Source organism: Poromitra crassiceps (assembly GCF_964638095.1).
Source record: "Poromitra crassiceps genome assembly, chromosome: 7".
Taxonomy (NCBI): Eukaryota; Metazoa; Chordata; class Actinopteri; order Beryciformes; family Melamphaidae; genus Poromitra; species Poromitra crassiceps.
Window position 1 is genome coordinate 42,656,090 of NC_139628.1, and position 22,581 is coordinate 42,678,670.

General features: G+C 45.5%; 1 protein-coding gene and 2 pseudogenes across 5 annotated transcripts in view; 1 reads left to right on the top strand and 2 right to left on the bottom strand.

The window, feature by feature from the left end:
- The window catches only part of nlgn2a (neuroligin 2a), a gene marked incomplete at its 3' end in the record, with an annotated part of 189,880 nt that overhangs the window by 107,530 nt on the left and 59,769 nt on the right, over positions 1-22,581 (bottom strand). The window lies entirely within an intron of this gene.
- On the top strand, positions 2,065-2,721 carry LOC310779166 (hypoxanthine-guanine phosphoribosyltransferase pseudogene; annotated as a pseudogene). Its single transcript has one exon. The product of its transcript is annotated as a hypoxanthine-guanine phosphoribosyltransferase pseudogene (transcript).
- Positions 6,687-8,551, bottom strand: LOC310780233 (ADP-ribosylation factor-like protein 2 pseudogene; annotated as a pseudogene). The gene is made up of 2 exons: positions 7,995-8,551; positions 6,687-6,798 (listed from the first exon to the last, which is right to left on the bottom strand). The product of its transcript is annotated as an ADP-ribosylation factor-like protein 2 pseudogene (transcript).

Below are 22,581 nucleotides of genomic sequence, written 5' to 3' on the forward strand. Positions count from 1 at the left end.
CTTAGGTGCCTTTTAAATATGAGACTAAATGACTTGTTAAGATGGATGCTGTAGCTCACTTAGGGGCCTTTTAAATATGAGACTAAATGACTTGTTAAGATGGATGCTGTAGCTCACTTAGAGGCATTTTAAATATGAGACTAAATGACTTGTTAAGATGGATGCTGTAGCTCACTTAGGTGCCTTTTAAATATGAGACTAAATGACTTGTTAAGATGGATGCTGTAGCTCACTTAGGGGCCTTTTAAATATGAGACTAAATGACCTGTTAAGATGGATGCTGTAGCTAACTTAAGGGCCTTTTCTGTCAATATGTTTTGTGCATGGAATCATACTTTCAAAACTGACAATAATGATGCAGACCATTTTATAATGAAACGTCTCAATGTCTCGTCTCCTGCAGTGCTGTGTGTGTGTGTGTGTGTGTGTGAGTGTGTGAGAGAGAGTCCCTGATGGGCCCTTGTTTGACCTTTGAACCCGACTCTCCCAGTTGACTGTGAGCAGTGTTACGTCTGCCTGCTAGGAGCCTATGGCAGCATATGGCACAGAGGACTTACAACTGTGGCATGCTGACAGCCCTATGTGTGTGTGTGTGTGTGTGTGTGTGTGTGTGTGTGTGTGTGTGTGTGTGTGTGTGTGCGCGTGCGTGCGTGTGTGTGTGTGTGTGTGTGTGTGTGTGCGTGCGTGCATGTGTGTGTGTGTGTGTGTGTGTGCGTGCGTGCGTGCGTGTGTGCATGTGTGTGTGTGTGTGTGTGTGTGTGTGTGTGTGCGTGCGTGCGTGTGTGCGTGCATGTGTGTGTGTGTGTAGGCCTGGGGATATGAGAGAGCAATAGTGCAGAACAGCCACATAAATAACCACTCAGCATCTGTTAGAGAGACAGAGGGAGGGCGAGAGACAGAGACAGCCATAGACATAGAGAGAGAGATAGAGAGAGTCAGTTTGTCTCTATTTGAAAGACAACCTGCTGATATGTTCTATGTGTGACCTACCTGCTGAAACATGCATCACAATGTGTTGCGACACCAGTGATACACTCATGCAGCACACACACTAGAGCCCCATATTGGGGGGAAAACTGACTTTGCAATATTTTTATGGCATGGAAGCTAGGGGCCGTGGCATGGTCCATCCGTATGTACAGTGTGTCTGGATGTCCCCAGGAAAGAAAGAAAGAAAGAAAGAAAGACTGGCTTGTTTTTTCTGATTGTGATATGGAGGGAAATCACACCCAGGTGAAAAATACGAGGCACAGACATCATCAGCCTATCAGTGTATGTCATAAATCACTGATGACATGTTGCTTAAGTGACAACACTAATGATGTCACTATGTCATCACCGGTATGACATGGTACTGTATGGCTTTTTATAGCCAGGCTTTATTGTGTTTTTATCCTCGGTGATTGTCTGTCCCCTGTATCTTTGTTGACATTTCACCAAATAAATAAATCAATCAATCAAAAAAATGACATCATCAGTCACCACTGGCCCCCTCGACGATTGTTGGACATGACATCATCAGTGGGTATGACATCATCAGTCGGGGGCATTTGCATGCTTAGTTGATGGATTGTTTGTTTCCTAATACTAGGGTGGAGACTCCAGTGGAGATGACGCGCCATGGGTGCGACATGTTGGGATTTTCTTTTCCCCGAAGGGGAGCAAAATCATCTTATGTGATATTATTTTTGCTCCTATTGCATTTAATACTGTTTACTGTTTATACTGTTATACTGTTTATTCCATGCTATGTTGTGTTCTTTCTTCTTCTCATTCTGCTTATTTTACTATCGCATTACTACTGTGTATTTTATTTTATTTTATTTTATGCTATCTGTGTTATGTGAACGAGCAACTGTAACTTGTCCCAATTTCCCCCCGGGGATCATTAAAGTCTTTCTGATTCTGATTCTGATCTGATTATAAGATGATTTTGGTTAATAAAACTATGTCACTGATGATATCACTGATGATGTCATAGACATTGTGACATCATCAGTGGGATTTGACTTATCTTTCTGAAGCCTGCGGTACATCAAGGTGAGCAGAGGTAACAATACAGACATGGCGACATCCAGCCCCTGTGTTGTGATCAGTGATGAGGAGCAGGGGTATGACGTGGACCTTTTCTGCATACCAAAGCACTATGCTGATGACCTGGAGAGGGTCTACATCCCACATGGACTCATCTTGGACAGGACGGAGAGACTGGCCAGGGACATCATGGAGGACATGGCTGGGCACCACATAGTGGCCCTCTGTGTGCTCAAAGGGGGCTACAAGTTCTTTGCAGACCTGCTGGACTACATCAAGGCCCTGAACAGGAACAGCGACCGCTCCATCCCAATGACGGTGGACTTCATTCGCCTTAAGAGGTGCTGTAATGACCAGTCAACAGGTGAAGTCAAAGTCATTGGTGGGGATGACCTGTCCACACTGACAGGCAAGAATGTCCTGGTTGTGGAGGATATTATCGACACAGGGAAGACATTGAAGGCGTTAATGCAACTTCTCAAACAGTACAATCCCAAAATGGTTAAAGTAGCAAGTTTGTTGGTGAAGAGAACAGCGAAAGGTGTCAGCTACAGACCAGACTTTGTAGGATTCGAGGTTCCTGACAGGTTTGTGGTGGGATACGCCCTCGACTACAACGAGTACTTCAGAGATCTCAATCATATCTGCGTCATCAGTGAAACAGGGAAGGAGAAGTACAAGGCATGAAGAGCACTTACAGAAGTGGACAGAGGGACATCCCCGTAACAAACCATAACAAACATCCCTTTGCCATCAGAACTGATTTTGCGTGTCTGTCTGTCCGTCCGTCCTTCCACTCGATGATTGTGGAGCATGACATCATCAGTGGGTATGACATCATTCTTTAAAAGCTGACATTCTGTAAAAGCTGATCGGTTTCTCCCTCTCTCCCCTGGTATGCTATGTCTCAAACGGAAGGCTTGTTTCTTCTTCTTCTTCTTCCTCTTCTTCTGTGTTTTATGGCAGTTGGCATCCTTTATGTTGCATTACCGCCTCCTTCTGGATTTCCATCCACTCTTCTTCTTCTGCGGTATTTTATGGCAGTTGGCATCCTTTATGTTGCATTACCGCCTCCCTCTGGATTTATCCCTACATTCTGTAAAATCGATCCTCCTCTCCCCCTCTCCCGTCCACCCTGGGGACCACTCGCTGCTCTATGACATCATCAGTGGAGAGCGGTCACTTATGACTCTGGACAGACGGCTGATATTTCAGGGTTTCAGCTGTAGCGCGGACATCCCGCACCTTAGGGGTGGGACAAAATATCGATACTCACGGTATCGCTATATTTCCATCTGCGATACGTTATCGATACACTGGCACCAAGTATCGATATGTTTATTAAAAAAATAAATAATAATAATTAATAAACAGGCTAAAATATTATGCTGTGTGTGGTAGTTGAAACATAGTTTCAAGTTGACGTTTATTTATGTTTGTAGTTGAAACAAAAACATAAATACTGTAGGCTACATGAATGGAAATGTTTGATCATTAATATCTACTTTTAGAAATTATATAGGTAGGTAGGTTATATAGGTTTTCTTGTTTTAATAATAATAATAAAAAGACTTAATGTGTAACTTTTCCTCCGTGGTATCGAAAATGGTATGAGTGAGTGAGTGAACTCTGAGAGAGTTCATGTCAATTCTGCTAATAAATACATAATACCTGCTTCTTGCCTTTTAGGGGTATTTTTTTCTCTTCAGTTAAACAGATATCGTGATGTATCGTAAGTTAAATTTCTTCCAATATATCGATTATCGCAGAATCGCTGTATCGTGATAATATCGTTATCGAGGGCCAAGTATCGTGACCATATCGTATCGTGAGTTACTCCACGATTCCCACCCCTACCGCACCTTCCGTCATTGTTTACTGCCACGCAACATCTCACATGCAGCTATTTGTTATTAAATTAGCTGAAATGTCGTCTGGACCTAGAATCGATCAGCTCCAACTCCATTCTCGCATCAGTTGGACTGTAAACAATAATGGCGGCGCACGGAAGTGGAAGTCTTGACGTGGACATCCACTATACAACAGATACCCCGACATATCGTCCGTCTGTCCCAGAGTCATCATATTAGTAGACTCAGCCCGTTTCACTCCTGTAAGACTGAGAATATTACTATTTAAATCTTTGCATAACGTTAGGTGGCGCTGTTGGAAGCCTTGCATCGGAGAACCAATCATGAGTGTTGTGGGCGGGCCTGCTTTCTGGGGGCAGATCTCATGCAGAACCGGTGTCTCGCAAAACATCGTCGCATTTGCGGAGAAACATATTAATCACGTAGAAACAAACATAACCTGTTAATAGGACGTGTTTCATCCGGCCCCGGCGGCTAGAGGTCTTTCCCCCAGCGATAAACCTGAATCCCGAGGCTAACGTTACAGAGCCTGCTGGCTGCTGATGACTTCACACAAGTTCACAGTATCAAGCGGACCACTTCCGCGTAGGAAAAATGATTGTAAAATAAACCACAGCTATAAATTTTGTTTGGAGCATATCAGCTTCATGCTCTGTGTTAGGACTATGATAAATGGCATTGCCGCTACCAAATAAAATTCTAATAATAAATGTAGGCGTGTCTGCTGCCGGCGGTTCTCGCCGGGCTCGGACAGACAGTTTCTTCTGACAGTGAAATTCCCAGACGTTTGGTGGCGCAGCTCACCAAACGTCTGGGAGCCGAGACTATCATAATTAGTAGTCAGACTGATTGACTCTAGGTGCCCAGGTTGGAGTTAAATTGCCTTACTTGACATCGCACACACACACACACACACACAAAACATACAGTACATACAGACATGTACACACATACACACACACACACACACACACACACACACACACACACAAAGCATACAGTACATACAGACATGTACACACATACACACACACACACACACACACACACACACACACACACACAAAACATACAGTACATACAGACATGTACACACACACACACACACACACACACACACACACACACACACACACACACACACACACACACACACACACAAAACATACAGTACATACAGACATGTACACACATACACACACACACACACACACACACACACACACACACAAAGCATACAGTACATACAGACATGTACACACATACACACACACACACACACACACACACACACACACAAAACATACAGTACATACAGACATGTACACACACACACACACACACACACACACACACACACACACACACACAAACATACAGTACATACAGACATGTACACACATACACACACACACACACACACACACACACACACACACACACAAAGCATACAGTACATACAGACATGTACACACATACACACACACACACACACACACACACACACAAAACATACAGTACATACAGACATGTACACACACACACACACACACACACACACACACACACACACACACACACAAAACATACAGTACATACAGACATGTACACACATACACACCAGTGACACTATAACACGAGTGCATCAGACAGACAAACACACGAGGGGGAGAGAGCGAGGGAGGGAGAGATAAATCCACGGGCAGCTGCAATGGCGCGTCGCTATGGCAACTGCTTCAGTTTGACTTGTTTCCACTTCTCCTCTCCCTCTGTCACTCTCCCGCTCTCTCCCTCTCTTGCGCCCTCTCTCTCTCACAACATGAGCCATTCCATCACGCGGACAAACTCTCGTTGACTGTTGCCATGGCGACATATTGCAGTCGCGCATCTCTAACCCCTTGACACCCTTCGCCACATCTCTACCTGCATCTCATTTCATTGGCAGCAAATGACCACGTACACTCGAGACACACACACACACACGCACGCACACACACACACGCACACGCACACAAACATCTCTATCTCAGGAGATGAAGATCGACAGCCATTGGCGTCATGTGAGGCTGAACACAGATGCATCGATGTGGGTGTGTTGACACACGCACGCGCACGCACAAGTAGCACGTGACAATTGACCTGTAGACCTATGTGTCCATGGATCAGTTACAGGGCAAATCTGTCTGGCACAATGACAGATCGTCACGAGGCCCCGGGTGACTACAAGCTCTCTCTCTCGCTCTCTCTGAGTACATTTTACATGGGCAGGGCCCTATTAAGAAGACAATACTCTGAATAAGAAAGACACTGCCATCTAAACAGCATTTTCTGACTACCTTAACCGGAATAAGGTCATAGTCGGAGTAAGCAATAATCGAAAGACGTGGAGTATTACGATTATAGGCAGACCGATTAATCAATCTGGCGATTAATCGGGCCGATTAATGGCAATATGCAGCCATTTTGAGATCATCGGCATCGGTTGATTCCTGGCTGATAAACAATCAGAGTCTAATGAGTAATTGATGTGGTCAGTCCTGTGTGTGCCCACGTCACATGACTAACGATTCACTCACAAAGTGCACAGCTAGTAAACCTGCTATATCCACAGATGAAGACTGCAGACTCTGTCTTGTTTTTAAACCGCTTCGTTAGCAATGCTTCCTTCAAGTCGGGGACAGACAGACAGACACACACACACACACACACACACACACACACACACACACACACACACACAACCAAGTGTCTAAGTCGGTGGTGAAGATCCTTGCAGTGATATCATACAGCAGTGGTGGCTCCTGGTAAGTCTTGTTTGTTGGCAAACACCAGTAGCATGGCTCCAGCTAACCTCTCCTCCAGCAGCAGCACGCTCAGCTCCAGCCCGCCTGTTCTGGTGTCCCAATAGGGACACAGAGACGTCTCAAAGATTCATTTTGAACCCTTTGCGTCCGATTGTTTTGATGTTGAAGCCTAGTGTCGGAGAAATGGTGCCGATGGCTTCTCCATTATCTTTTAGCTGCGGCCAGCAGCTCTATAAGTCACTCTGTTGGTTGGTTGGTTGGTTGGTTGGTCCATAGAAAAGTTCACCACACTTGCCTGGGTCCAGACCTCTGAATCGGCCCACTCCATGGAGTTGAGTTTAGCTGCTCTTGGTCTGAGATCGTCATATGCAAATGCCTTCTCTCCGGTCGACACGAAGGCCGCGCCCAATCAGCCAATGAGCGTCCAGGGGGACTAACGATTGGCCAATTGGCGTCGATAAATAGCCCAGCGGGTGGGACTAAGCCGTTGTCAAGTGCGTTTGTCAAGACTGCGCCGAGGAGTAAACAACAATGGCAGCGGTCGTTGTCTGCTGTCGTGGCTGTTTTAAATTGATTACAAGTACCAATTACTTTGAAATCCGAACTGCACACTGCTTGGAGGGCATTCGTTCACAGGGGAGATGGTTTTTTTTTTTACGTCCGCCCGACTGGAGTAGCTAACGTAAGATTCAGGCCAATATACGTTGGACTTGGTCTCTAGTGTCTCTAGAGTGCAATCTCACACTAGAAGATAGATGATGTGTACGAGTTGACAATTCAGTCTGAATATCAGGCTTTATCGGGCAGTTTCCACCCTAGGAGGCTTTGCCATGCAGGTCAAGTGTGTGTGTGTGTGTGTGTGTGTGTGTGTGTGTGTGTGTGTATTTGTGTGTATTTGTGTTCATGCCAATTGGCTACAAGGGGGGAGGGGCACATTTCACAATTGGGTGGATGACGTCACCCTCTGATATCGCATATCTGGTAGCAGCTATTGCGAATTTGCACTTGTTTTTTAAATGGTTGTCTTCCCCGCGTTGTCAAGACCTGCAGGATCAACAATCGCATCTCCCGCTCCTTGTGCTTTATTTCCTTCAGAGAATCATCAGCAAACCCACATCTCCACAGCGTCCCGACCAACCACAGACGGAACCGGTCCTACTTACAGCCTCTGCAGGGAAGGATTTGTGACATCACTGATGATGTCACACTGTCTACAGTATATCATCAGTGTCTGAGCAAGTCGGGGCCACACAGTCACGCAAACAAAACAAAAACAAACTGTCACCCTGAATTGACGTTGGGGATCCTTCTCCCGATATCATCTAGAAGCCAGTCCACTCCATCCAGCAGGTTCTCTCCTGCGACAGCACTGCAACCAATGATACACCAGTGGTGGCTTTTAATCTCATCAAGGGCCAGTGCCTCTCGTATGGCCTCTTTAGACAGCGCTCCTGGTAAGTCCTGTTTGTTGGCAAACACCAGGAGCGTGGCTCCAGCTAACCTCTCCTCCAGCAGCAGCTCGCTCAGCTCCTGCCTACAGTCCTCCAGTCTGAGTCTGTCTGCGCTGTCCACCACCCACACCAGCCCATCTGTACTCTCAAAGTAGTTCCTCCAATAGGGACGCAGAGACTTCTGACCCCCGACATCCCAAAGATTCAATTTGAACCCTTTGTGCTCCTGTGTTTGGATGTTGAAGCCAAGCGTTGGCGAAATTATGCTTACATCTTCTCCATTCAATTTCTTTACAATGGTCGTCTTGCCTGCGTTATCAAGACCGAGGACCAACAGTCGCATCTCCCGCTCCCGGTGCTTCATTTTCTTCAAAGATGTCAACAAACCCATCTCAACTCCCAAGCAGACCAAACCGGTCCTACTTATAGCCTCTGCCGGGAAGGGTTTGTGACATCACTGTTCATGTCCACAATGTCTCCAGTACGATATCATCAGTGGCTGTCATAAAATCACTGATGATGTAACTCATGCATGGACTCTCAGTGACAAATCAGTGGCATTATCAGTGATTCATGACATAACTGATGGTCAATAAACAGTGACATCATCACTCACTGATGATATCACTCACTGAGTGGCATCTCTGATGTCCCACAATTACTGTATGTCTGTCTGTCTGTATGTATGTCTACACAAAAGGAAAGGTAGAAAGGAAGGAAGGCTTTCCGATAAACTGGAAGAAAAGCGCTCCGCTCGCCTCCCAGTCGCTAGTCTATTTAGGTGTAAACATTGACTCCATCACCACGAAGGTGAAACTGTCCCTGGCCAGACTAGATGCCTTCAACTCCCTACTGTCCCACATCGTACGCCGCAGAGTAATGACAGCTCTGACAGTGATGTTGTTGCTTGTTGGTGGGCATGATGTCCGCGGGTCACGTGGTCATCCGGTCACTGGGTCTCCTCCACATGAGAAAGATCCAGTGGTGGTTCAGCCACATGCAGATCCCGTCGTAATTCCATCGTACCTCTGTGGCTATATTTCTAGAGCCCACAGTAATTACCGTACCACTTACGCTCAACCGATTACCACCAGCTAAATGTCCCCAAAATGTGTACGGATCTTGGCAAACATGCTTTCATGTATTCTGCACCTACAGCTTGGAACTCACTTCAGAGCAACCTCAAACTGAAGGAACTTGTTCCACTTGGAACTTTCAAAAATCTAATGAGAGACATAGGAGTAGATTGTTTCCGTGTTTTCGATGTTTTTTATGAACGTTGTAACTGCTTTTTATTTTATTTTATTGCATGTTTGTGCATTGGTGTTTGTCTGTTTTAATGTTGTAACTTTATCTCTTTTATGCTGCTATCTTGGCCAGGCTTCCGTTGAAAAATGGGGTATTTGTATCTCAATGGGACCGACCTGGTTAAATAAAGCTTAAAAACAAAAAACAAAAAAACAAAAAAGATCGACCTGATAAGACAATCTAGTTGTAACTAAGATATCCAATGATTTTTTTTCCCCAACCACAGATTTAGCTAAATTTACATTCCTGATAACGTTAGCTCCTGTTGCCAAATCTCACGAGAGTGAGTTGCTGAGACTGAGACAGGTCTCTCTCGAACAAGGTTCATTTTCTTTTGATCTGTCTCTGATCCTCTCTCACTGCGCGACGCAGGACCACCACGACCAAAGACATCGCCACGTGCCTGGAGGTTGAGCTATCTCTATAATCCATGATATCCGAATCGAGCTAGTCTAGTCAAAAAACTCCCAAAGGCTAATTGGTTGTTCCATTACAACACCAGCGCACTGCAAATCCGCCATTTTGGCCTGAAGGAGTCTAGTTCTTTGGCAGTAAACATGACCGACCCAACGGGGAGGGAGCGGGGCGATGGGTGTAACCGGAATCACAAACAAGAACACCTGCTAAGTTTTTATTTGTTTGTTTCAAATGCAAGGCTCAACCAAGCATTAACCTCCACCCTCTCTCCCCAGCCTTCAAGCATTAACCTCCACCCTCTCTCCCCAGCCTTCAAGCATTAACCTCCACCCTCTCTCCCCAGCCTTCCCTGGGAGCGATCTGGGGCAGCTTGGCGCCGAGCAGACACCATTTAAAAAGCATATATTATTTCTAAATGGAACGGGGAGAGGCGAGATATCATCTTCCCATACTTTAAACTGAGATGACGGCGGCGCGTGGCCCTCTCCACGCAGACGGCCCTAATTAAAAAAGATATTGAATCGTGTCGGGATGAAACGCCGACTCAAGGGGGAATAACGGCATTGGAATTATATTTTCACCAAATTAGCATTTTTATTTTCCAATATAGGCTTGACTTATGTATTTTTCCACCTACCCTATTTTCATTTCCATGACTATAGATAGCCAAGTGTGCGTGTGTGTGTGTGTGTGTGTGTGTGTGTGTGTGTGTGTGTGTGTGTGTGTGTGTGTGTGTGTGTGTGTGTGTGTGTGCGTGCGTGCGTGCGTGTGTGTGTGTGTGTGTGTGTGTGTCAGTGTGCCCATGTGTGTGTGAGGTAAAGATAAATATTGACCTTTTACATCCAAACTGTAATAATAGGGAAATTGCTTGTCGCAAATGATGAACTGTCATCTGTGGGCAAAGTCAGGGAGGTTCTTCGTACTAGTGGTCCAATTAATAGTAAAGGTTACAGAGTGGTGCAAATATTGTAAAGGTAAAATGGAAAGAATACACTTGTGCCTATTTCTGGATTTTCCAGAACTGAATTTGAGTTGCGGTGGGTTGTGAATCTTGCAAAAAGTTTATTTTCCAAAGATTCAAGATTCAATACTTTATTGCCATGTCAACAGAGTTGATAGGAATTAGTTTCAGTGCAGCTCTAAAAACAGACATACATAACATAGAAAAAGACATAGGTGATAAAAAAAGAAATAACAGCAAAAACAGTTATACAAACACCAATATGGTGAGAGCCGTTGTAAAGTGCATTCTGCTACAGCAAACAATAAGGTGCGTGTTGCTTTGTGCAGCTGCTGTCTGTCTGCATTCAAAGTGCAGGTAAAAAGCACGTCGGAGTTCAGGAAACGAACAGCCTCAGGATATGTGCTGTTCCTGAAGCGAGATGTCCTGCACTTAACCCATTGATACCTGATGCAGCATCTGCGTGTATATCCCTCATTTGTGTGCGTATCCCTTTAAGACCGCGAACCGCGTTAACGCGGTTCGCGGTCTTAAAGGGATACGCACACAAATGCTGCATCAGGTATGAATGGGTTAAGGAGGGGGCAGGGGTTTAAAAAAGGAGCTAGCGGGGTGAGAGGGGTCTGTGATCACCTCCTGCATGAGAAATTCACATTTATCTGTCAACTAGTATCAATGCTTGTATCAAAAAAACGGATGCAGGCAATTTGAGCGCGGCCAAAAACTGCCTTCAGTCCATTGAGTAAAAAAAAAGAAAAGAAAAGAAAAAGACAGTGGTGGGGTGACAATGTCTCACCAGAGGGCGTCGTAATGCAACAACGGATTGAGGCTTCAAATTTGACCAAACTGTGATTCGGTCTTGAGAAACTAATGGCTGGTGCTAGAATGGATGGGCCGGAGGGACATGAGGAGTGATGATTGGTTGGGTCTATGGTTGAGTTTAGGCATGAGGAGTGATGATTGGTTAAGGGTATTGTCAGAGCAGAGGCTGGCTGGGTTAGGTCCCTCCCCTGTCCCTCCGGTGCATCCATTCTAGCGTAAACCATTGAGAAACCTGGGATGAATTGCATTGGGAAAGTAACATTTAAAAACCTAACTGCCGTCCAATTGTGTGGTTGTCTGTTGTCTCAATTGAGCTGCGTGTGTGTGTGTGTGTGTGTGTGTGTGTGTGTGTGTGTGTGCGTGCCTGTGTGTGTGTGTGTGTCTGTGTCTGTGTGCGGGCGTGTGTGTGTGTGTGTGTGTGTGTGTGTGTGTGTGTGTCTGTGTGCGTGCGTGCGTGTGGGCGTGCGTGCGTGTGGGTCAATAGGAGTTCAATGGCAGGCTGGTGTGATGGAGGGCGGTGTGGAGGTGGAGGCAGGCAGACGTGGGGTGATGAATGGGAGGTGATGAGATGCAGAGCGGGGCCTACGGGCCGCCCAGCCGGGCTAAGGCTTAATCGTTAGAGCACTATGGATCAAGGCAAAGGCCACGCTGATTGCATCTGGGAGATGGTTGTGTGTGTGTGTGTGTGTGTGTGTGTGTGTGTGTGTGTGTGTGTGTGTGTGTGTGCGTGTGTGTGCGTGCGTGCGTGCGCGCGTGCGTGCGTGCGCGCGCTGGGATTATTATAATTGTGAGGACCGGGTTGACTTCTGGAAATAAGCGTTTTCATGCAGAGCGAATAAAATGTTGTCGCTTTGTCAGGGCCCTCGGTGTCTGATCGTGACGTACACGGCGTCCTTTAGCGTCTGTATGAGATGCACCGGGCTGCGTGTTCAAACAAAGTCGACATTTGAATGGTAAGTGACATTTAATGTTTTTCTTATTTACCCCGAACCCAAAGCGTAACCCTAACCAAGTAGTTTTAGGTGCCTAAACATAAGCGTTACGGTCTCGTACAGGTGGCGCCCGGCGGCATCGAAAAATGATGTAAAAAAGATTTGACGCCCTTGGATGTGAACGTGTTGCTAGTTTAGGAGTTGAGAGATTAGGTTGAAGTGTTCCTCCTAATTCGACACCTCTATGACACACTACAGGCTGGAGAGTCAGTGATCCTCACTACTTTCTCCATGAGAGCCACACTCAAGAGGAGAGCCACTTTTACCGCAAAACCACACAGTAAGCATTTGATTTAGTTTTTAGTTTATTAAATGATAAAACCAATGATAACATTTTTAGAACCAATGATAAAAATGTTAGAAACAATGATGAAAATCATAAAAACATTTAGACCGAATTTATATATATATTTACATATATGTATGTATGTATGTATGTATATATATATATATATATATATATATATATATATATATATATATATATATAAATGATAAAAGTGATGAAAACATTCACACCGACTTGATTAAAATATATATATATAAAAACATTCTGATGTTCAGTCTGTCTCTCTCTGGGATGCAGCTCCAGACCTCCAGACAGCTGCTTTGCTTATCGTTAAGACCCCGACGCTGGGACGCTGGTGACTTGATTGTTGCAGCTTGCGCATTTCTCGTTAACGACGAGGAAATGCCAGCTGCAACAATACGCCCTGTCACACCTGAAGCGCTCTGTTTCTGCGTTCCTGCCACTGACCCAATCCCTCCACGAGGCATTGGCTTGTTTGCAGTGTTGCCAGATACCGGTATATGGTGAGTTTCAACCCCCATTTGGTGCTCCAAAGGGCCACAAACCTGGCAACCACGCAGTTTGTTTGACACCGCAGTGAGGGAATGGTTTTGACATGATTGTATTATTTCTATAATGCTGCGAGCCGCGAGCCGCCAATGAAAGAGTCTAGAGCCGCCATCGTCTCGCGAGCTCCGCAAAGAGGATCTAGGCCAGGGGTGCCCAACCAGTCGATCGCGGTCTACTGGTCGACCGCGGACTGACCCCAGGTTGATCGCATCAAAAATCGATTATAAAAATAAATAAATAATAATAATAATAATAATAATCATATAATGGAAGTACATGCAGTTGTTTATTTTAATTATGGATCATAATACAATGCATTTCCAAATGCACTTTTATTTTAAAAGTAGCCACACAGTGACAAAAAAGAAAGTGAGAAAAAATAAATCATGTATTGGGGGAAAAAAGTGATGCATCGATTTAAGATGCATCGAGATGCATCGATAATCGTAATCGAATCGAATCGTAGCCCTCTGAATCGTAATCGAATCGAATCGTGAGGCCAGTCAAGATTCACAGCCCTAATGTCAAGTGGTTGTGGGACAACGAGAAAGTGTTGTGAGGTTAGTTACTGCAGGCTGGAAACGATGTGTGTGCGTTTGCGATGTTGAAACTGGACTGGTAGATCTCGGGAGGCTGGCTACTTGAAAAGTAGATCTTGGGTCAAAAAAGGTTGGGCACCCCTGATCTACAGTAGGCACTATGGGCTACATTACTGCATCATTTTATTAGAGTAACATAAAATACTGCTTCTGATATTTGGAGGATGCTAGTAGATGCACATTAGGCCACAGATCCCTATTTGCCACAGGTTTTGTTGAAAGGAACGCCATCTGAGAAGGGTCTTTCCTTTTGATTTAGTAGAGAATGATATGACTGTGCTGTAGGTGTGGAGGTCCCAACAGTGTGGGGGAGGGAAAGAGTAGTGAAATTAAGATATCTCTCATTCCACTGGGTTGCCCTCAAATACCACTGTTTGGTCCCTGAATCTAAAGTGTTTATATATTGCCCATGCATGTGGATGATGATATTCAACTATTTAGACATTTTGTTTACAGTACATGTATTATAGATTTGATTAATTTTGTCATCCATCGACCCTCATCTTTGTCAAGTAGGCAAGTTTTACCAGCCTCCATGACCTCAATCTCAATGTGCTGTAGGCCTACTTCTCAACACCTTAATTAAAACACGCATAATAACATGTGCAAACTGTATGAATATAATAACAAGTGGAACAGTTCCTTATAGAAACATTTGACATTGTCTCACCCTAACCGTCCAGAAGATGTAGAGAAACGGCTGTTTTGGGTCTTGGTGCAGATGTGTCAAAGTGGTTTGACACTTTGAGCACCTGTTGGGCTATTGAAGATGATTGACACACTTCCAGTGTGTCCTTATGCACAGCATGTGCCTCTCTGTAGAGGGGCTTATGAGATGTTAAGGGCAAGTGGAGTGCAGAGATGCACTGACAGAGAATACTGCTAGCCTAGCCTGTACATGCATGCAGGCCAGATACCCATGGCACAGTCATGTACTAGTGAGCCAAGGCTGGCCATGACAGTCTTCCCTTAACAACGTAATGACATTAGAAAATTGGCAACCTGGGTAGGCTAAGAAGTGCAGCCATTTCAGGGGCTTGTTAAGGCTAAAATCTGACTTCTCTGTGTGTGCTTTATATGTCATGGAAGGTCACAGGAAAAATGTCAAAAATTTTGCAAAGGTCACAGAAAAATAAATTATTCCCATTCAGATTTTGATATATATATATATATATATATATATATATATATATATATATATAAGGGAGAAATAGAAAGCTCCACCATTTCCCTAGGCTAGTATTTTATAGTGGTGAGTGTTGGGTGCAGACTGAGGACACACACTGCACACTGCATAAGAGTTCTCTTATTGCTGGTGTTCTTGCTGTCTGCCTGGGCTATAACACTGGAGCTATGGGGACCAGTGATGATCCTATATAGCTGCAGTACTGTTTGTCCTCTGTCTACGCCGACTTTTCTGCCCCTGACAGCAAGCACACACCTCGGGGTATACACACCGCAGCACACAGCAATATGCTACTAAACAACAGGCACACACCTCGGGGTATACACACACCGCCACACACAGCAAAATGCTACTAAACAACAGACAGGACAAGAGTTTCTGCTCAGAGACAATACAGCCACCATCTTGGAGAATGACTGCTGGAATAAACTCCCTATGGACTATTCACCTTATGTAGCCCCGCCCACTTGACCAAGTTGTGTTAAACACAACCTGTGTACACCTAGTGTTTTACCTGCTCACTAGTACTCTACTTTCACAGGAAGTGTAAACACAATAGGAAGTAACTGGCTGACCCCTGTGTGTTGGAACATACGGTGAATAGGCTATTACTGTCATGACTGGGGCTGTCCCTATTATAACCTTCAACAGTGACATCATTATGTCAAGTGTGACATCGGTGAAATCAATCAATGATGACATTGTCATCAATTATGACATCACTTACATCCTCCCCCTCGGTCAGATCCTCCGTCACTTCAACCTGGACTTTCACTGTTATGCCGACGACACCCAGATCTACCTCAGCACCACCTCTCCCCACAACCCACCCCTCTCCCACATCAACTCCTGCCTGTCTGCTATCAAATCCTGGATGCAAGAAAACTTTCTACAACTCAACAGTGATAAAACAGAACTTCTCCTCATCGGCTCCAAGTCCACTCTCTCCAAAACCAACAACCCCACCCTCACCATCGATAACACCACTGTTCCCCCCTCCTCCCAGGCACGCAATCTCGGCGTCATCATCGACCCCACCCTTTCCCTTGAACCCCACATCCGTCAAATCGTCAAATCCTCCTTCTACCACCTCCGTAATATTGCCAAAATTCGCCCCTCCCTCTCACACTCCACTGCTGAAACTCTCATTCACGCCTTCATCTCCTCCCGCCTGGACTACTGCAACTCACTCCTTCACGGCATCAACTCCACCCTCATCAACAGACTCCAACTGGTTCAGAATGCAGCAGCTCGACTCCTCACCCACACCAAATCCTGGCACCACATCACCCCTGTCCTCAAAGAACTCCACTGGCTTCCCATCCCCTACCGCATCAACTACAAAATCCTGGTCATCACCTACAAAGCCCTTCATCAACTGGCCCCCCCTTACCTCACAGACCTCCTCTCCCCCTACCAACCCTCCCGGTCCCTCAGATCCTCCTCAGCCGACCTCCTTTCCACCCCCAAGTCCAAACTCCGCAGTTTTGGGGACAGAGCTTTCTCTCGGGCAGCTCCCAGACTCTGGAACGCCCTTCCCCAAGAAATCAGAACCTCAGAGTCCCTCACAGTCTTCCACTCCCGCCTCAAAACCCATCTCTTTTCCACCGCCTTCCCTTAGTCCCTCTGCTCCCTCCCCCCATCCTTGCTTGTGTGCTGTCCCTGTCTACTGTCTTGTCTCACCACTATCGCCCCCCCCCCCACATAGTACTCAGTGTTTAGTGTAATCTTTGTCGTTATATGTTTACTAAACGTCAACCCCCGCCCCCCCAGTGTTTAGTTTTTGTGTAGCCTATTGTAAAGCGTCTTTGAGCCATGGAAAAGCGCTATATAAATCCCATCTATTATTATTTATTATTATTTATCATCACTGTTGACTATCCACCCATCGAATACTGACTATCTACGACCTTTCTATCCCTAGCCATGGCCCATTTTTCCTAGCTCCGCCCCTTTCCTTGATGGAACAAACGGACATGGGGCCACAGTGACCTTGAACTTTGACCTTTGTCCACCAAAATCTAACCAGTTCATCCTTGAGTCCAAGTGGATGTTTAGGCCAAATTTGAAGAAATTCCCTCAAGGCATACATTTGGAGAACCAACCGTCTGCTGTTGCAGGAATGAGCTTGGCTCGTGTCTCAGGCATGCCAATTACAGCACGTGGAGGTCCCACGAACCCACAACCCGCTGGCCAACTGGATGGTTGTGGTAGTTGTACGCCATGTAACTGGCTCGTTAATTCTCGCATTCCAGGGAATTACGTTAACGTAAGTGGCTTGGGCTGCGCTCAGAGGAGAGAAAACAATCTGAAGCTTTCTTTGTTGGAGTCCAGGTATGTTTTACAAAAAAGTGCTCGTCATTGTCGACCATAACGTTATCTGACCTGGCTAACAGTGGATGATACTCTGCTTGCTTGCTGTGTACCGAGCTCAAAGTAGTAGGCTACGTTCTTTGTTTTACCCCCTGCACTGTCCGCTACAAAAACAACTCTCTTCCTCGACGTTCTTTTATATTTCGCGCCGTGACCGCCGGAAGTGTTAACACGACCCGGAGGAATTTGGCCCACCCCCGCGTCTGAACATAAGGTGAATAGCTTTCACTCTAAAGGATTTATGACATCACTTATCAAATCACAGTGGGAGCAGTGATGTCAAAATGTAGCTGCATGTCACCAAACTACTGCCTCTCTCCAGCCCGGCAGAATAAACATGTATTCGGCCTGTAATTTTTAATTTTTTTCCTGTACATTTCCAACAAATGGACTGTACATGTAATAATAATACTGAAGAATGCCTTGTAACTTATTTAAAACAGAAATAATGTTTCATGTTTGTTAATTTGAGTATATATTCTAACTAAAACTGTCGGCTGTGTTTTTTATATATGCATTGCTTTGCTGCTTGTTTTTTCAATTATTTTTTTGTAAAGCACCTTGAATTGCCTTTGTGTATGAAAGGTGCTATATAAATAAATTTGACTTGACTTGACTTGACCATTGATGATGTCACAATGTATATGACCTCATTAGCATATTGTGGAGGGCTTTCTGTGAAGTGACATCATGGGTCTGGCCATAATTTCTCATGTTGTCACAACAGCTTTGATGGTGTCCCAATTCTATTTCACTTCATACACAGTTCTCCACTATGGTGGATCCACACCTGTTTTCACTACTTAGATCTATGTCTTATATCACTAATGACATCACAATTGCTTCCCAAGCAGGTGCGTGTTAAACTGTAGTTAGATGTCACGACTGATGATGTCACAATTTATATGACCTCATATGAATTGCAGCATTGTGACATCATCAGTGATGTCACTCTGAACCAACCTTGGTGACCAAATTGGACCGGACAGGCCCACGCTGAAGCGCTGGCCAAGAAGAGAGAAAAAAGAAAGAAAGCAGGGGCGGGGAGAGAGAGAGAGCGTGTATATTATCTGATTGCAATGTTACATACTGTAGCTGTTTACACACTTCCTTAGTATATCTTTCATTGTAAGCACACGCTTAAGCTAACTTTAGCTACCCTTGTGTATACTATATTTGACTGCAATGTTATACACTTCTTTATTCTCCTATATCTTTAACTGTATGCACATTTTTGTTTTTGTTTTCATTTTACACTCGCTTTGGCAGTGTAAATGTATACGTGTTTTCTCAGGCCAATAAAGACCCTTTGAATTTAATTGAATTGAGAGAGAGAGAGAGAGAGAGAGAGAGAGAGTGTTCTTCAGGGGAAATAGAAAGTGAGGTCCATTTTCTCCTCTGCTGCCCCCTGTACCAAACTGTCAGAGAGGACTTCTTCCTGCAGCAGGTCAGAGCAGCAGACTCGTCATATCAGGGACAAACATGAGATGAACTGATGAAACGGTGTTTAGGTGAAGAAGCACAATTTATACACTTAGCCGCACAATATGTAACACTGCCATGGCATTAGAGAGAAAAACAATGAATGAATATGATCTGTTGAAATGTGCCTACTCTGTATTATAACTGATGTATTGTAACTGTAATAGACTGTATTTTATTCATGTTATTTTGTTTTATCAATTCTTTATGCTTTTGCAATCTGGTACTTGAGACATTCAAGCGAATTGAAAAAGAGAGAGAGGGAGAGAGAGAGGGAGAGAGAGAGAGGGAGAGAGAGAGGGAGAGAAAGAGAGAGAGAGAGAGAGAGGGAGAGAGAGAGAGAGAGAGAGAGAGGGAGAGAGAGAGAGCGAGAGTATAGTGTAGCGCTGTGGGACTAAGCAGAGCCACTGGAGCCTGTCTTACAACAACATACTCTTATTAGACTCAATAGAGAGAGACAGAGAGAGAGAGAGAGAGAGAGAGAGAGAGAGAGGGAGAGAGAGAGAGAGAGAGAGAGAGAGAGGGAGAGAGAGAGAGAGAGAGAGAGAGAGAGAGAGAGAGAGGGAGAGAGAGAGGAGAGAGAGAGAGAGAGAGGGAGAGAGAGAGAGAGAGAGAGAGAGAGAGTATAGTGTAGCGCTGTGGGACTAAGCAGAGCCACTGGAGCCTGTCTTACAACAACATACTCTTATTAGACTCAATAGCATCTCCTCAAAAAACAAACAAGTACACTCCTCTCATTTCATGTCCTTGTCCATCTGTCTGCCTCTCTCACATTCACATAACAATGAGCTTTATTGGCATGAATGTCTCAAGAACAATATTGAATCCACAATCCAGAATTAATGAAACAAAATAACATGAATACAAACAAACACAATACATTAGCATCACATCTCTCTTTCTCTCCCTGTCCCTCTCTCTCTCTGTCCCTCTCTCTCTCTGTCCCTCTCTCTCTCTCTTTCTCCTGCTTGGCGGCTCAATATTCTTTGCCTCTCCCTCCTGTGTTCTGCTTTCCCCACCGCCCTTCCCCTCACTCTCAATCTATCTGGCTCTCCAACTCTCCATTTTTCACTCTGTTCATTCCCATCCTCCACCGCAACCTCCCATCTTCTCCACTCGTTTGTTTTCTGATCTCGGTTTTCTTCATCCCCCTCTCTCTCTCTCTCTCTCTCTGTCTCTCTCTCAATCTGTCACTGGAGGGTAAATCACGGGGAACCTTAATAGCAACAACCTGTGTCTGAGCACCGAGCAAGGGTCAACCCAGGGGTGGGAGATGGCTGCCCTATCTAGGGTTTATCTGAAACGGTCATGCATGTGTTTCTGCCATGTGTCCATGTTACACAGATTCTGAACTTGCTTCTGCGTGGTCAGATGGGGCAGGCCTTCGGTGTGGGGAGCTTTGTCCTTGTATTCTCTGTATAGAAAAGTGGTTCAATAATGAGACTAGTAAGAAGGCTCAAATAAAGTTGAATGATACAATATGGCTATGGCTCCATGATATGATGAGAGGAGGGAGTCAGCGATGTATAGGATATAGAGAATCCCCCCATAGGGAATTCTTCAGGAGTCATGACGTTGGTGGTGGCAGGGGAGGAGGTGGGGTGAAACAACTGCTTCAACGGCGATCACAGCAACTGTGTGGCGACAACACAAGTGAGGCGTAACAACTAAGTATACACTCAAACGCTTAGGTGATTGACTCAGCGGAAAAGCGAGGGAAAGGAATGGCTTGAGCTGATTGGCTATTGCCAGAGAGGGAAAGTGTGGGTGACTGTGAATGGACGGGGCAGATGCATGAATGAAAGGGGGGCGTGCATAGCAATGATGAGCTGGGTGTTGGCTGGGAGGTAGTCTTCGTTACTGAAATTAGCCTAAGACATCACTAAGGGCCCTATCGTTGTACGGCGCTATCGTTTGCGCTGCCTTTGCGCTGCCTTTGCGTGCCTCTCATTGCTATCTTCCCAGCGCACCGTCCAGTTTTGCGCTGTGATGACACAGGTGTAGGCGTGGCCCAGGCGTGTCGGTGGGCCTCTAGCCTATCATGTGTCTCGCGCAAGTGTCATTTAGCGCTGTGGGGAAGATACTGTCGGTATGTGGCGAGGGCAAAGAGAGGTTTGGGAGTTGCCCGTTCCAAAATAGGCGGTCCAGCGCAATATGTTAGAAAAAATCGCCTTGGGTGCTCTCAATTTTAACCCCAGGAAATAGCTGGTCTTAGCTCAAACGCAGACGTACGCCTGAGCGCAGACAGTATTCTCCGGCGCAGTGCAGGAAATCCTCGCTTGGATAGGGCCATTACGCACGGCTTGTGTGCGGACACACAATTCCCTCCTCAGAATGCCACGTTGATTTTCAACTAACCTACACTGCAGAAAAAAACACACCTTGATTTAACAATGAGAATTTGTTTGTCATGGTTTTGTGCGAAAAAGGATTACCAGGGGAACGAGGGTTTGGCCGGGCTTTGTGTTCGGCTATGAAGGGGGGTCTCCCCGGAGGTCGGTGCACAGGGTGGGTAGAGGCACTGCCGAGGCACCGAGGCAGCGCTGTGCTGTGCTGTGCGTGGTCCCGCGGATCGAAATCACTTTCTGGCAGAAAATCACTTTCTGACACAACACCGGCCAGTAGGCTATACACTACAGTAACCATTGATAGTATAATACAGTAACCTCTCTCCCTGCACAATTGCAAATGCAAATGCAACAATAGGTTAACCCGAGTGGACAATTCTGGCATAGGCTATTGAAATAAAATCTCACACATCCCTACCCTATTAAAGAAACGAATAGGCTATTTTTAAATGTGTATGTTATAGCCTATATGAGCGAAACGGCTAATTAAAAGGCTAGTAATTACAAAAGCATCAATTTTCGTTACAATCCGAACTGGTTCATCCTCCAATTCTCTCTTCCCTCTCTCGTTCCCCCCCCCCCCCTCTCTCTCTCTCTCTCTGACTCTCTCCCTCTCCCCATCTAGGCTGTATTTTCTCTCCCCCTCTTTCTCTCTCTCACTCCAGTCCCGAAGCGGATAGAGACTGAGAACTGAGTCTACTCTCAGTGAGGAGGAAGCTGCTGACGTGACGGTGACGCTGTGGTTTTATGGGCATGAGCACACCTCCACAATGCTTTTGGGCATAAACACGCCTATACACGGCGAGATGACGTGAAGCGCAGCGGGCCGAAACGCCCACAATTAGGGCTTTGCGCGGCGCTATTCCAGCGTAAAACGGGCGCTGGAAGATAGAGCCCTCAGTGTGTTGCAGAACTGAGCCGCAGGAACCAGTGAGGGCTACTGGTCCTACGGATCGTGTAGCCATGTTTAAAGTCCCTGGAAACCAGAAATATGTTATTATTATTTAGCATTTTGAGTTCATCACATCACAGGAATCTATGTTAATAAGCCACCAGCCAAATTTGAACGATGAT